The sequence below is a fragment of the Dipodomys spectabilis genome, unplaced genomic scaffold (genome assembly GCF_019054845.1).
Source record: "Dipodomys spectabilis isolate Male_0828 unplaced genomic scaffold, ASM1905484v1 ptg000436l, whole genome shotgun sequence".
Lineage (NCBI taxonomy): Eukaryota > Metazoa > Chordata > Mammalia > Rodentia > Heteromyidae > Dipodomys > Dipodomys spectabilis.
The window spans coordinates 9,244,064-9,257,996 of NW_024871113.1; the positions used below are offsets into that span (position 1 = coordinate 9,244,064).

Consider the following 13,933-nt stretch of genomic DNA (forward strand, 5'->3'; position numbering starts at 1 on the left):
ATTGTACACGTTAGAAAATTACCTGTGCCCCATAAATTGCATATTATTGTGATTTGTCAATTAAAAATAAAAATGAAAAGAAATCTCAGAAAACATTTCTTCTAAGAAGATACAAATTACCAATAAGCACATAAAAAGATACCAAATAGTATCAATAATCAGGCAAATGCAAATTAAAAGTATGATGAGACACCACTTACCATCTATAAGGAAAACTCCTAGCAAAGCAGAGAGCATCAAGTGTTGGCCAGGATAGGAGGACCTGGAAGACTTTGTGTATTGCTGGTGGGAATGTACAGTGGTGCTGGTGCTGTAGAAAAGAGCATCTCTGTTCTTTCTATGAATCTTTGAATATTGCAATGGCTGCACTAAGAAAGCCCTATGACTATGTCCATAGATGAGTAGAAGCACCTGTGAAAATTCAACGTCCATTCCCCAAAAGTCTCAGCAACCAAAGAACACTGGAAATCACTGTGCTTTACAATGTCAAAACAACAGAAAATCAATGAAACCAACAGCTTGTTCTTTGAAAAAAAAAATAAGATTGATAAGTGTTCATCAAGATCAACAAAGATAAAAAGACTGAAAAAGGCCCACAGATGTAGGTCAGTGGTAGAGCACTTGCTTAGCAAGCATGAGGTTCCATTCCTAGCATCACCAAAATCAAAATACAAAAAGAAAACAAAAAATAACCAGGTGCTGGTCGCTCATTCTCTAATTCTAGCTACTCAGGAGGCTGAGATCTGAGGATCTTGGTTTGAAGCCAGCCCAGGCAGATAAATCCTCAAGACTTTCATCTCCAATTCATTAGCAAAAAGCCTGAAGTAGGGGTGTGGCTCAAATGGTTGAGAGCCGGCCTTGAGTGGAAAAAAGCCAAATGCTTGGAGTTCATGGTCCAATATGGGCAAAAATATAAATAAAATCAACAAAATCAAAATCCACACATTATTCACCCAGGAAAGTATGTCAAAGGTGACTATAAGAGCTCCTAAAGGGATAACAAAGGAATAGTATATTCTTTGTTTTTGTTGCAACAACAAATACTTGAGGCTGGAAATTTATGAAGAAAAAAATGGATTAGGCTCATAGTGCTGGAGGTCCAAGCACTTGCACTGATACCTGCTCAGCATTGCAATGTCAGCTGGTGGTGAAGAAGCAGAAGGGAAATGGGAGTGTGCAAAGGAGAGCTGTTCTCTGCTTTAGAGTAGCCTGCCCTAGTGATGACACACATCCTCCAGTCAGACAAGAATCCTTTCTTAGGATGCTTGGTCCATGACCTGATTGCACAAAGCCCTACCCCCTTAAGGGTTTCATCGACTTGCAATATTGCCATATTGGGGACCATATTTTGAAATGTTTGTGTGTGTGTGCGTGCGTGCGTGTGCACACGTGTGCATGTTGCCCAGGGGCTTGAATTTAGGGTCTGGGTGCTGTCTCTGAGCTTTTTCATTCAACAGCCAGAATCCTCAGATCTTAGCACCCTGAGCAGCTAGAATTATAGGTGTAAGCCACTGACTTCCAGCTTCAACATGAGTTTTGATAGGGACAAACCACATCTAAGCTACAGCATGTATAAACAGATGCACATGCACAAATTTGACAACATTGAAATAAACTTTTTTTTGTGTGTGTCAGTTGTGGGGTCTGAACTCTGGGTCTGGGTGCTGTCCCTCAGCTCTTCAGCTCAAGGCTAGTGCTCTATCACTTGAGCCACAGTGCTACGGCTTTTTCTGCTTATGTGGTGCTGAGGAATCAAACCTAGAGCCTCATGTGTGCAAGGCAAGTACTCTACCACTGAGACATCTTCCCAGCCCCCTAAATCAATTTCTTAATGCTACTCAGGATGAAATAAATAACTTTAGAGTCCTATAACTATTTTATTTTAGGTAGGTTGCTCTGGTAACAGTGAGGAGAAAAAATTACAAAAAGGGAAATTGATCATAAAATTAGTTTGACAGTGGCTGCACAGTTTGTGAACTGATGAAGGCCAGCCTGGATGATCATAGTGATAATAAGAAGAGACATAGATTTGGGAAACATTGTGTGTGTGTGTGTGTGTGTGTGTGTGTGTATGTGTGTGTGTGTGTGTGTGTGTGTGTGTGTGTGTTTTGTGGGGCTTGAACTTAGGGGCTGGGTGCTGAGCTCTTTTTGTTCAAGGCTAGCACTCTACCATATTGACCTACAGAGCCTGCTTCCATTTTTTTGGTGGTTAATTGGAGACAAGAATTTCATGGACTTTTCTGCTCAGGCTGCATCTTAGCCTCCTGAGGAGCTAGGATTACAGACATGAGCCACCAGTGCCTGGCTAATTATCTTTTATTTTTTATTTTTAGCAGTTGTGGAATTTGAACTCAGGTCCTGGGCTCTGTCCCTGAGCTTTTTCACTCAAGGCTAGTGCTCTACTAGTGAGCCACATCTCCACTTCTTGGAGAATATTTTGAAAATAAATTCAGAAAATCTTGGAGATTGACTTCATATAAATTATGAGGAGAGTTAACCAGAAAGGTCAACTTTTGTCTCACAGAAGTAGGGGAAATACTTATCATCCTAAAGTCCTTGGAAAATGGAAGCCTGAGGGTAACAACACCCCACTTCTGCCTTCCATCTTGCCTCTGGACACGCCCCCTCCCAGAAACACCTACCCATGAACATATCCTTTAGGCACATACATAATACCAGGGACACCCATTCATGGACATATCCATTCACGGATGGACATCCATTGGATGGACACAGTCTGGGTACACATCCTGAGACATGACCACCCAAAGATGGACATACTCTTGCATGGACATGCCTACTTGTAAACACCCTTTACTCTTGAAGACATGATTTGCTAGACTCACCTCAGTTCTGCTATTCTCTCCTCCCTGGGACACACCCCTCTAAAATCACTGAAACCTTTGATACACCCATCTAAAAACTCTGAAATAATCATTCCTTTTAAGATGTTTGTTCCAGATGTTCCATCACAGTGACAGAAAAAAATAACATGACTCCCAAGACTACCACCTAGATAAGCTTACATGTACAGATGGAATGTTTTAGGATTGACTTTGTAGCATAATTTGCACTCAAAATAACCTAAATAGCTTCCTAAAACTTCTGTTAGGTTTAAGAAAACCTATTATTGAATTTATGAATGCTTTATTATGGATTAAGGTATTAGATGTAGATGTTATAGTATATTTGTATTTAGAAAGGAGGGCTTCATATTCATAACACTGCAATATGAAAAAAATTTCAAATAAATTTAAAGTGTAGAAGAATATGCTCAGTATGCCATCATAAAATTTCCAAATGTAAGACAGAAGAAGGCAAGTGTCTTATTTCTTAAGCTGGGTGTGGGTATGTAGATGTTTGCTTCTATTCTTTCTACCTTATTTGTGTTCACTACATATTGAATTATAAATAATATATATATTTAAGAATATATAATGTAAACATGTTTTTCTTTCCAATTGCTCTTTCAATGACTATGGCTTTTAGTTCTTCTCTCTTATGCTTCCCTTCTTCCCTCTGGTGGTAGCCAACTACAATTGCAGATTATTTCCTTCCACTGTAAATAAAGCAGAAATGCAGTGTAGGCTTCTAGATCTGTCCTGGCTCTTTGTAAAGTAACCTTTTCACCTAAAGACCTTCTATCCTTAGAATCTATCTAAAAAATCACTTAAGAGGCCTTGTCTTCCTCATCACTGAATAATTTAAAAGTTCTGTTGTGCCAGGAGCCAGTGGCCTACATCTGTAATCCTAGCTACTGAGGAGGCTGAGATCTGTGGGTCCAAGGCAGTCTGAGCAAGAGAGTCCTTGAAACTCTTATCTCCAATTAATCACCAAAATGCTGGAAATGGAGAAGTGGCTCAAGTGGTAAAGCACTAGCCTTGAACACAAAAGCTCAGGGTCAGTGCCCAGGCTTTGAATTCAAGCCCTGGGTCTGGCACACATGTACACTACCACCACCACCACCACCATCACCACCAAGAACAACAAAGTGCTGTTGCTTGGGTAATATAGTGAGGGAGAAATGTGATTGAAGAGGCTGTAATAGTATAGTTTTCTTTATTTTGGACTATGAGAATTTAAAAGAGGGTGACTTGGAGAAATTGTACAAATAGCAGCAAGGCACTGTGCACTTATATGCTTACTCGTATTAAATTTGTCTCTCTCTGTGCAGCCCAAGTTGGAACTCCTGCTCCCCCTGTTTCAGCAACCCACATGCCAAGATTATAGGCTTCATCATGCCTCGCTTAACTTAATTTTTTCCATTCACATTTAAGTTGGTTCTCCTGCCTCTATATTCCTAGTGATTATAGATCATAAACATCCATCAGTGTTTACATATTGTTCATTTACACATTAAATTTGTTTAGTAAGTGTTTACTATTTCTTGATTCTTTGAATTTAAGTACTGATGTATTCTGGCTACACAATCTATTTTCAACTTTATTTAATGTCATACATTATTCGTTGCACTTGCCTTAACTCATTTCCAGATTACATGAACAGCCATTCATTTTACTAAGATAGTCTTAATTTCTCTTCCTTCCTAAAATATTATGATGTGACACTTGTATTTTAAATCCTGAACTTGAAGATTCGAGTGCAGTGTGTGATATAAGCATTGTACATATATAGCAAGGACAGTTAATTGCAAAACAAACAAGTCTGTCCAGATGTTTGATTTCTGGTTTTCCTGGCATCTGTCATCTAAGTAGGTGTTTCTCTCTCTCTCTCTCTCTCTCTCTCTCTCTCTTTCTCTGTCTCTTTTGGTTGATTGTGGAATGTGAACTCAGAACCTGAGCACTGTGCCTGAGCTCTTTTGCTCAAAGCTAATGCTCTACAACTTTGAGCCATAACACCGCTACTGGTTTTCTGGTAGTTGACTGGAGATAGGGCTGGGGGTTTAGCCCAGCAGAAGGGCGCCAGCCTGGCACGCGCAAGGCCCTGGGTTTGGTTCTCAGCCATGGAAAAAAAAAAAAAAAGACTGGAGATAAAAGTTTCATAAACTTTCCTTCCTGGACTGGCTTTGAACCACAATCCTTAGATCTCAGCATCTTGAGTAGCTAGGATTATAGACAGGAGCTACAAGTGTCTGACAGTACATCTTCTCATATCAGTTCAAAATCTGTTGAGATTTTTCATTCAAAAGCCCTTGAGAGGAAAACATGGGTGAACGCTGGCAAGTTTTTTGTGAGTTGTGGTAGCTTTTCTCTCTTTTCAGAAATCAGTGACATTATTTGTACATTTTGGGAATTTTGTGTGTGTGTGTGTGTGTGTGTGTGTGTGTGTGTGTGTGTGTGTATGTGTGTGTGTACATGTACCAGCACTGGAGCTTGAATTTAGGGCTTTAGTGCTGTCCCTTAGCTTTTTTTTTTTTGCTCAAGACTGGAGCTCTACCACTTGATCCATAGTACCATTTCTGGCTCTTTGGTGGTTAATTGGTGATAAGAGTCCAATAGACTTTTCTGTCTGGGCTGATTTGAACTGGATTTCTCAAATCTTAGCCTCTTGAGTAACTAGGTATAAGCCACGAGTCTCTGGATAGTGGGAATTTTCGTCTTACTTTGTAGTTTTGTTTTTTTTTTTTCCCCAGGGCTGAGGACCAAACCCAGGGCTTTGCGCTTGCGGGCGCCCTTCCGCTGAGCTAAACCCCCAGCCCCGATAGTGTGAATTTTCACAGTTGAGAAGTGATGTTATATTAAAAAAATCAAATTTGATTAAACAAGAAAGTATGTTAACAGGAGCTGGAAGTCTGGAAGTAGGAAGCTGGTGAGGGAGAGGCTTCCAGAAGAGGAAGATTTCTGGTTCTTATAATAAACAGTATTTCATGTAAGAATATTTAGGATAATACTTCTTTTTGGCTTCTTTTCCTTTTTCAAATTATATTTTACTTGGTGGAGAGGTGGTTCTGAGGATTGAACTCAAGGCCTCATCCTTGCTAGGAAGATGTCCTACACTTAAGCCATGCCTCCAACCTCTTTCTGCATTGGTTATTTTCATGGTAGCGTTGTTTTATGCCTGGGCCAGTCTGGGCTGTGATTCCTCAACTTGTGTTGCCTTTTGTCTTTGGGGATGACAGGCATTCCCCCATAGCTAGGATGACAAGTATATAATACCTCACCCAGCCATTGGTTGACTTGGAATTTTGAGAGCGTCTTCCTTGGGCTAGCCTCTACTTATGATTTCTGGATCTCTATTTTCTGAGTCATTAGGGTTATAGACTTAAGCCACTGCATTTGGCCTTTTAAATTATTTTCAAAGTGATGTTTAATAAAAGAAATATATGTAAATAGCATTTTAATATACCTTCCCTATTAGCCTTGGAGGGCAGAGGTGAAGAACACAGAACTTAGAGGGGAGGATGTGATCACTGTGTTGTGGTGGTGAGGTATGTTGGTGACATTGGTGAATCAGTGTCATTGCCCTGTGCCATTCTCTGTGCTGACCTTTGCTGTCCCTAAATTCTACATCCATTTTCACATTTGCAATGGTCAGTATGCATTTCTATTTCTATCTCTTTGCATTGAATGATCTCTTACACTTAATATGTAGCTGATGGTCACACTGCTACCCTTTGCATTATAAACTTCCATGTAGATTTTCCTGCAGTATTAAAGAAAGATCAAGAAAATGCCACCCTCAACACCCATTCCCCCAAGTATTTCCTTTGTTTTTGGCCCAGCTAACCACTGTCCAATCAGGTATTTGTCAGAGAAACCTGTCACTCCCCCCTTCCAATCTAGATCAGATTCTGGGATTTTTCCTTGAGGCACCGATGGCAGATATGAAGTGCATGTTTATGTGTCTCTTTGTCTAGAGTGCAAACATGGGAAAGTAAGTGTCTGATCAGCATGGCTTACTGAGGAGTTCCTTACCTAGCATCTACCAGGCACAGAGCAGTTCTCAGTAGTATGTGCAATCAATGCAAAACTGCCCCTTCGTACTGAACACTCTCTGGTACTTACTGCTGATAGTAAATGCCTATGGGTGAAGTTATCTAGCACTCATCTTGGGAATGTTCTAGAGGAGTCTGTCATGAAGTAGGCCCCAGATGAGATACTATCTGAAGACCAGATTATGGTCACTTAACTGAGTGCCTCTTTGGAGACTCATCTGAAACCATTTTACAAATATATCAGCATATTTTTTTTTCTAAAAGAGAAATATATTGCTTATCCTGTAAACGGTGGAGGCTACATGATTGATATAGGTTAAAGGCTTTTGGAAAACTCTGAAATAGGACAGGAGGACAGGAGGACAGTAATTCCTGTAATAGATACTTGCTGACAGGCTCATCTTTTGAGGCTATCCCTTCTATCTTACTGTTTTTGGACTGAAGACCATTCCGCAATTTCCTCATCCATTGTCTTGAATCACAGGATTGCATGATGGGATACTACGTAAGCTTCCAACTGCCCCTTTCCTTCTTATAATCGATGAGGGTTCAAACTCCAAAAAGGCCCAATGGATTTTCTTTTTTTTTTTGTTTGTTTGTTTTTTGGGTCCGGTGGTGGGGCCTGAACTCTGGGCCTCGGCGCTGTCCCTCAGCTCTCCAGCTCAAGGCTAGCGCTCTACCAGTTGAGCCACAGCAACACTTCCGGCTTTTTTCTTTTTGCTTATGTGGTGCTGAGGAATCGAACCCAGGGCCTCAGGCATGCAAGGCAAGCGCTCTACCACTGAGCCACCTTCCCAGTCCCCAGTGGATTTTCTAAATCACAATTAAATAGAAACTTCTCAGGTTGCCCAAACTGTGATCTTGCTCTTCTGCTTACTCTCATTTCTCCACATGCCCGCTATGTAGGGCCAAGCTGTTTATTGAATGAAATACAGCTGTCATTCAGCATATTCAAGGAGCTGATACCAGGATTGACCATGAGTACTTTAATCCATTGATATTCCCAGCTCCTGTATAAAATGATGTAGTAATTGTGTGTAACGTATGCAATCCTGTTTTATATATCAAATCATCTCTAGGTTGCCTGTCCTGCTCAATACAGTGTATAGGCCATGCAAACAGCTGTCATATTGTGTTATTCACAATGAGGAGAAAGACTGTCCCTGCTTAGTACAATTTTTCCCAACTTATATTGGTAGAATCTGCAGGATCTATGGCCAGCTGAGTTGACTCACAGTTGCACAGAACTGATCATACCTGAAGCCTCTGTTACTTTTGTGGGAACCTTTTGTCTGGGTCCCTGCAAGGCTTTCCTTATTATTCTTGAAAACGTCAAGCAGAGATCTGTTGTCCTCCTTGCTGGGAAGGAAGACCTTATCTAATGCTCAGACTCATTAGCTGACACACTCAGCTCTTCATAATCACTTTTTAAACTTTTCTTTTTAATTTCCACTTATTTCCTTTTTGGACACTGCTCTAAGCCAGGAAAATACTTCTCTGTTTGTAATGTATGCTGCACATTACCTTATTTAAAAATATGGCTCCCTTTTATGGATTTCCTATGTTGGAGATTTGTAGCCAGTCCCCTTCTATCTACCTTTTTATTCCCTTTCCATATCCGAATCCCTCTGATTCACACTCATCAGCTTATATTAGCTCTTGGGAAATTAATCCTTAAGCAGATTGGCATTTTATTGGCCTGTTTCTTTCCATCTTTCATCAAGCCTGCACATATTCATACAGCTAGAAGAAGTTTCTCTAATCTGATTTCTCCTTGTATTTTCTCATGTTTTACTTGAATTATTTTTACACATTTATCTTAGGTCCTCTATGAGAATGTGTTTTTGCTTTTGTTTTTGTGACAGGGTCTAATTATGTAGCCCAGTCTTGTCTGGAACTTTCAATCCTCTTGCTTCTGCCTGCTGAGTGCTGCGATGATAAGTGTATGAATATAAATATTTTTGATGACCTGTATTTTTTAAAAAGAGTTATTTTATTATCTTTAAATAATTGTACAAAGGAGTTTCAGTTGAACATGTCAATTTATGAGTACCAAGTACTTTGATCAGTGTCACTCCTTCCATTATTCCCCTCCCTCATTGCCTAGTTCCATTTTCACATTTGCAATGACCAGTATTGAATTTATTTAATTCATCTTTTTACATTGAATGATCTCTTATAGTTAATACATAGTAGCTAATGGTCAGTAAATACTTGCTGAGTAAAGCTGTCTGCTACTTATTAGGGGGATGGGCTTCAGGGAACACCACCAGGTGACACCAAGTTCAAGACCTCTTTTTGTAACCTGGAGATTCCAAGTGAAGCAGGAGCCCACTGATTGGGATCTTACCCACATGAGACAGAGCCTTGAAGAGAGGCTGGATCTGAGGAGCTGGGTTTCCCTGGGATTGAGAAATAGTTTCACTGTCAGATTTCTCTCCTGTAGTGGAATATGTCATTCTCCATCCAGCTGTGTTCTTCTGCCCAGTGTCTACGGGGTCCTAGACCTATTCTATCAGAATCCAGGGCAATTCCATCAAGCACCTAGTAGGGAGCCTCTATGTGCCAGAAGATTTATCTGGTTATCACACTTTTACTCCAGTGATGGGGATGGTTATTTGCTTTAATACATATCTTGGCTTCTTTGCTTCATGACTAAAAAAACACAACATTTTGTCCCACAATCACAAAGCATGTACAGGAGTGATCTCTGAGTATATTCTTCTTCTAAATTGTCCTACTTTGAAGATGGATTGAACTAGTATTTGCCATGACATTTTTCTTTCATTTTGCATTACTCTTCTCCTTCCTTTTCCTTCAAGCTCTCCCCTTTTTGGAAACTGTCTGCCTGGGTGAGATTGTGTTTCTGTCTTTTGTAAGCAAACATATTTATTTTGTTTGCTTTGAATCATGCCTCTAGGATGATAATCAAACCTAAGTTCTTTTTTTTTTTTTTTTTAAATTTTATTTTATTTTATTTGAGAACATACTGTACAGAGGGGTTACAATTACATGGTCAGGATAATGCATACATTTCTTACCAAGCATTGCAGCCTCCTCCTTTGTTTACCCTTCACCTCCCTTCCCAGCCTCCCCCCTCCCCCCCACCCAATCATACCCCCCCCTCCCCCCCCTCTGACATTGTAAAGCTGGTTTTGACATGACATTTTGTACTTCTCATTGTTGCAACAGGTCCACCTGAATCCTTAAATGACTTGTTTGTCCCCATCTCCTCCACATGTTATACTGACATCAAATATAGTGAAAGCAGGTCAAACCTAAGTTCTTGCACAGTATCCATTCCCGTAAGTCCTTCCACTTACCCAGAACTCTCTTGGAGAGTGATTTCTCTTAAGTATGTGAGTCATATTCTTCACTAGAATTGCCACTTCCTTTTTCTCCTCTGATCATTGTGACTTCATATGGTCCATAAGTGGACAGGCTTGTCGTGATTAGATCATTATTCAGTCCAACATCTCCAGAACATTCTTTTCAGAGTTATGTCTGTCATGAGTTGTCAGTCTTCACAGGGCTCATCCCCTTGTGAAATGTTGGATCTTGGGGGTAATGATTATCTTTCTTCTTGCTAGATTGTTTCCAATTTCCTCTGACTTTCGATGTTTCATGTCTGACAAAATCTTGGCCCTTCTGTAGAGAGCTCTGGAGCCTACCTTGCTTTCAGGGCTGTCCATATTCAAGCCTTTAACCCTTTGGTGATGCATTCCATCCTGGACAACAGGTGCCCTTTGGCAGGTGGGGCTCTATGTTCCTTATTTGCTAAGGTGACAATGAAAAAAGTTTATATACCTGAAGCTTATTTGTGATAATTAGATGGACTATTATATATCAAAGCCTGAGACAGGGGTGGGGGAGAGGCACAGATTAAGTTCCTTTGTTTTGTTTCATTTTTGAGACAATGAGGTCTTTCTGTGTTGTTCAGGCTGGCTTCATAGTTGCAATTCTCCTTCATGGACTCTTGAATGCTGAGATTACAGGTGTGAGCTACCATGCTGGACCAGATTAAGCTCTGATATATATTACTGATGATGATGACAATGATGACTATGCTATGGAACTTTGGAGCTGTCAAGAAAGTTGGATGTTGAAGTCTTTACTCCTGTTCCCTGGATGGGAACCAGGAAATATCTCTCCTTCTATTCCTAATTCTCCCAACTTTATACTGCTGTTATAGTAAATCCTCATTAAAACTTAAAAATACTGGAGGGCATATAATTCTATGGTTCTCAAATTTCAGCACAAATCAGGATCCCTTTGGAGAGCTAGTTAAAACACAGGTTGCAAGACTATACCTAACCTAAGTTGGTCAGGTTTAGTCTGTACCTAAACTAAGTTGCCAGCTTAGTTGGTATTAGGTAGAACTTGAGAATTAGCATTTCCAAAAAATTTTGGGGTAATGAAGATGTTACTGGTTTGGGAGTCAGATATTGAAAAACAATGACTTAAATATTTTCTGTTTCAGTTGAGGTCCATTCTGGGTAGTGACTTGTCAATGTCCTCTGCTTGGATTTTTAACAGAAGTGGAGCTAGATATGTAATTAATATTCTCCACATGCTGATAACACCTGTTTTTGTCACTCTGGCATTGCAATGACTTCTTCAGAGCTGATATGAACCAGAGGATGAAAGCACCTTGTTTGTATGGACAGTTTTCCCCCATGATTAATAGCACACAGATCACCTGAATAACATTATATTCATGTCATGAATTCCTCCAGGTAATTACTTTTTATTATTAATAAGTTTTTTATAGTGAATATACTGTACAGAGGGGCTACAATTACATGAACAATGTAATGAGTACATTTCTTATCAAACATTTTTGCTTCCTCCTTTATTTCTACTTACTATCCCTGCCTTCCCATCTCCGCCCCCACACCCTGCCAAAGATGTAACGTTTGTTTTCTGACATAGCATCTTGTACACCTCATTGTTGCAATGGGTCCACCTGTATCCCTATTTAAACAATTTTTTTCCCTTCCCCAAATTATACCAACATCAAATACAGTGAAAACAGGGGTTATACCGTGTGGAGAGACATACAAAGCAACAAACAAAATCATCTTATAAATATGTTAGAAACAAGAGCAAGAAGGAAAAACCATTTGAGTCCTTATCTTGAGGTTCATTTTGCCTAACATCATCTTATCTGACCTTTTCTGCTTGTCTCAGACATATACTGTTATTGCAAATAAGGGAAACCATGGGACCTATGTTTCTTTGTGCCTGGCTTACTTCTTTTATTTATTTATTTATTTTTTAAAATTTAATTTAATTTTATTTGAGAACATACTGTACAGAGGGGTTACAATTACATGGGCAGGATAATGCATACATTTCTTACCAAGCATTGCAGCCTCCTCCTTTGTTTACCCTTCACCTCCCTTCCCAGCCTCCCCCCTCCCCCCACCCAATCATACCCCCCTCCCCCCCCCCCCCCCCACACTGACATTGTGAAGCTGGTTTTGACATGACATTTTGTACTTCTCATTGTTGCAACAGGTCCACCTGAATCCTTAAACGACTTGCTTGTCCCCATCTCCTCCACATGTTATACTGATATCAAATATAGTGAAAGCGGGGGTTACACTGTGGGGGAGGGACATACAAAGCAACAAAGAAATAATCTTATAAATGCGTTAGAAACACATGCATGAAAGAAACAAAAACATTAAAATACATATTTGAGGGTTCGTTTTCCTAACATCACATTATCTGACTTTTTCCGCTTGACTCATACCTATACTAGATATTGCAAATAAGGGAAACCATGGGACCTATGTTTCTTTGGGCCTGGCTTACTTCTTTTAATATAATTTTTTCCAAGTCTTTCCATTTCCTAACAAATGGGGCAATGCCATTCTTTCTGATGGAGGCATAGAATTTCATTGTGTATATATACCACATTTTCTTGATCCATTCATCTACTGAGGGGCATCTGGGTGGGTTCCATATCTTAGCCATGGTGAATAATGCTGCAATAAACATAGTTGTGCTGGTAGCTTTAGTATGGTCTTGTTTGTGATCATTTGGGTAAATGCCCAAAAGTGGGATTGCTGGCTCATAGGGGAGCTCTATGTGGAGTCTTTTGAGGAACCTCCATACTGCTTTCCAAAGTGGTTTACACTCCTACCAACAATGCAGTAGGGTTCCCTTCTGGCCACATCCCCTCCAGCATCTGTTGTTAGAGCTCTTGATTATAGCCATTCTAACTGGGGTGAGGTGGTATCTCAATGTGGTTTTGATTTGCATTTCTTTTATGGCAAGAGAGTTTGAGCATTTCTTCATGTGTCTATTGGCCATCCTTCTTTACTCTTCAGAGAAGTTTCTCTTTAAGTCTTTAGCCCACTTATTTATTGGGCAGTTGTTTCTTTGAGGATTTGTTGTTGGGGGATTTAACTTTTTGAGTTCCAAGTATATTTTAGATATGAGACCCTTGTCTGTTGTATGGCTAATGAAGATCTTCTCCCAATCTGTGGGCTTTCTATTGATGTTGTTAGCTATGTCCTTTGCCACGCAGAAGCTCTGCAATGTCTCCAGGTAATTACTTTTGTGGAATAATTTTTGGTAGTATATCTTTTCCAGTGCTCCTGAGGATATCTGAAATAAGAGAAAAGTGTTTTTGTCATTAATTTAATTAAGAAGCTAATTAAGACAAAATACCACACAGCCTATACCCAACTTTAATGCAGGTTGCATACAGAGGACATGCGAGTTCTTGACAAGTCTGTGGGGGCCCTGAAGTGGTTGGAGTATGGCACTTTTGCTGGCAAGCATGTGAGACCCTAGGACTGGCTTGCTTCTGTGTGTACCCTCCCAACTTCCTCTAGTCCTTTTGAAGGGGGAATTTCCACCTCCTCTGCATACTCACTGAGTACAGTTAGCCACTGACCTCTCTCTCTAGAGGTCAAGGCTCTCTTCAACTCCCCCAGCCACACTCCTGCATGTGGAAGTGCTAGGACTTAGGAGAATCCAGTTACCTTTGCTCAATTGCTAGCCTTGATCATCTTCTGAGACCTT

General features: G+C 40.1%; 1 pseudogene; it reads right to left on the minus strand.

Annotated features, from left to right (window-relative positions):
• Positions 1-6,148: 6,148 nt before the first annotated feature.
• Positions 6,149-13,933, minus strand: part of LOC122097866 — a 29,736-nt pseudogene continuing 21,951 nt past the window's right edge.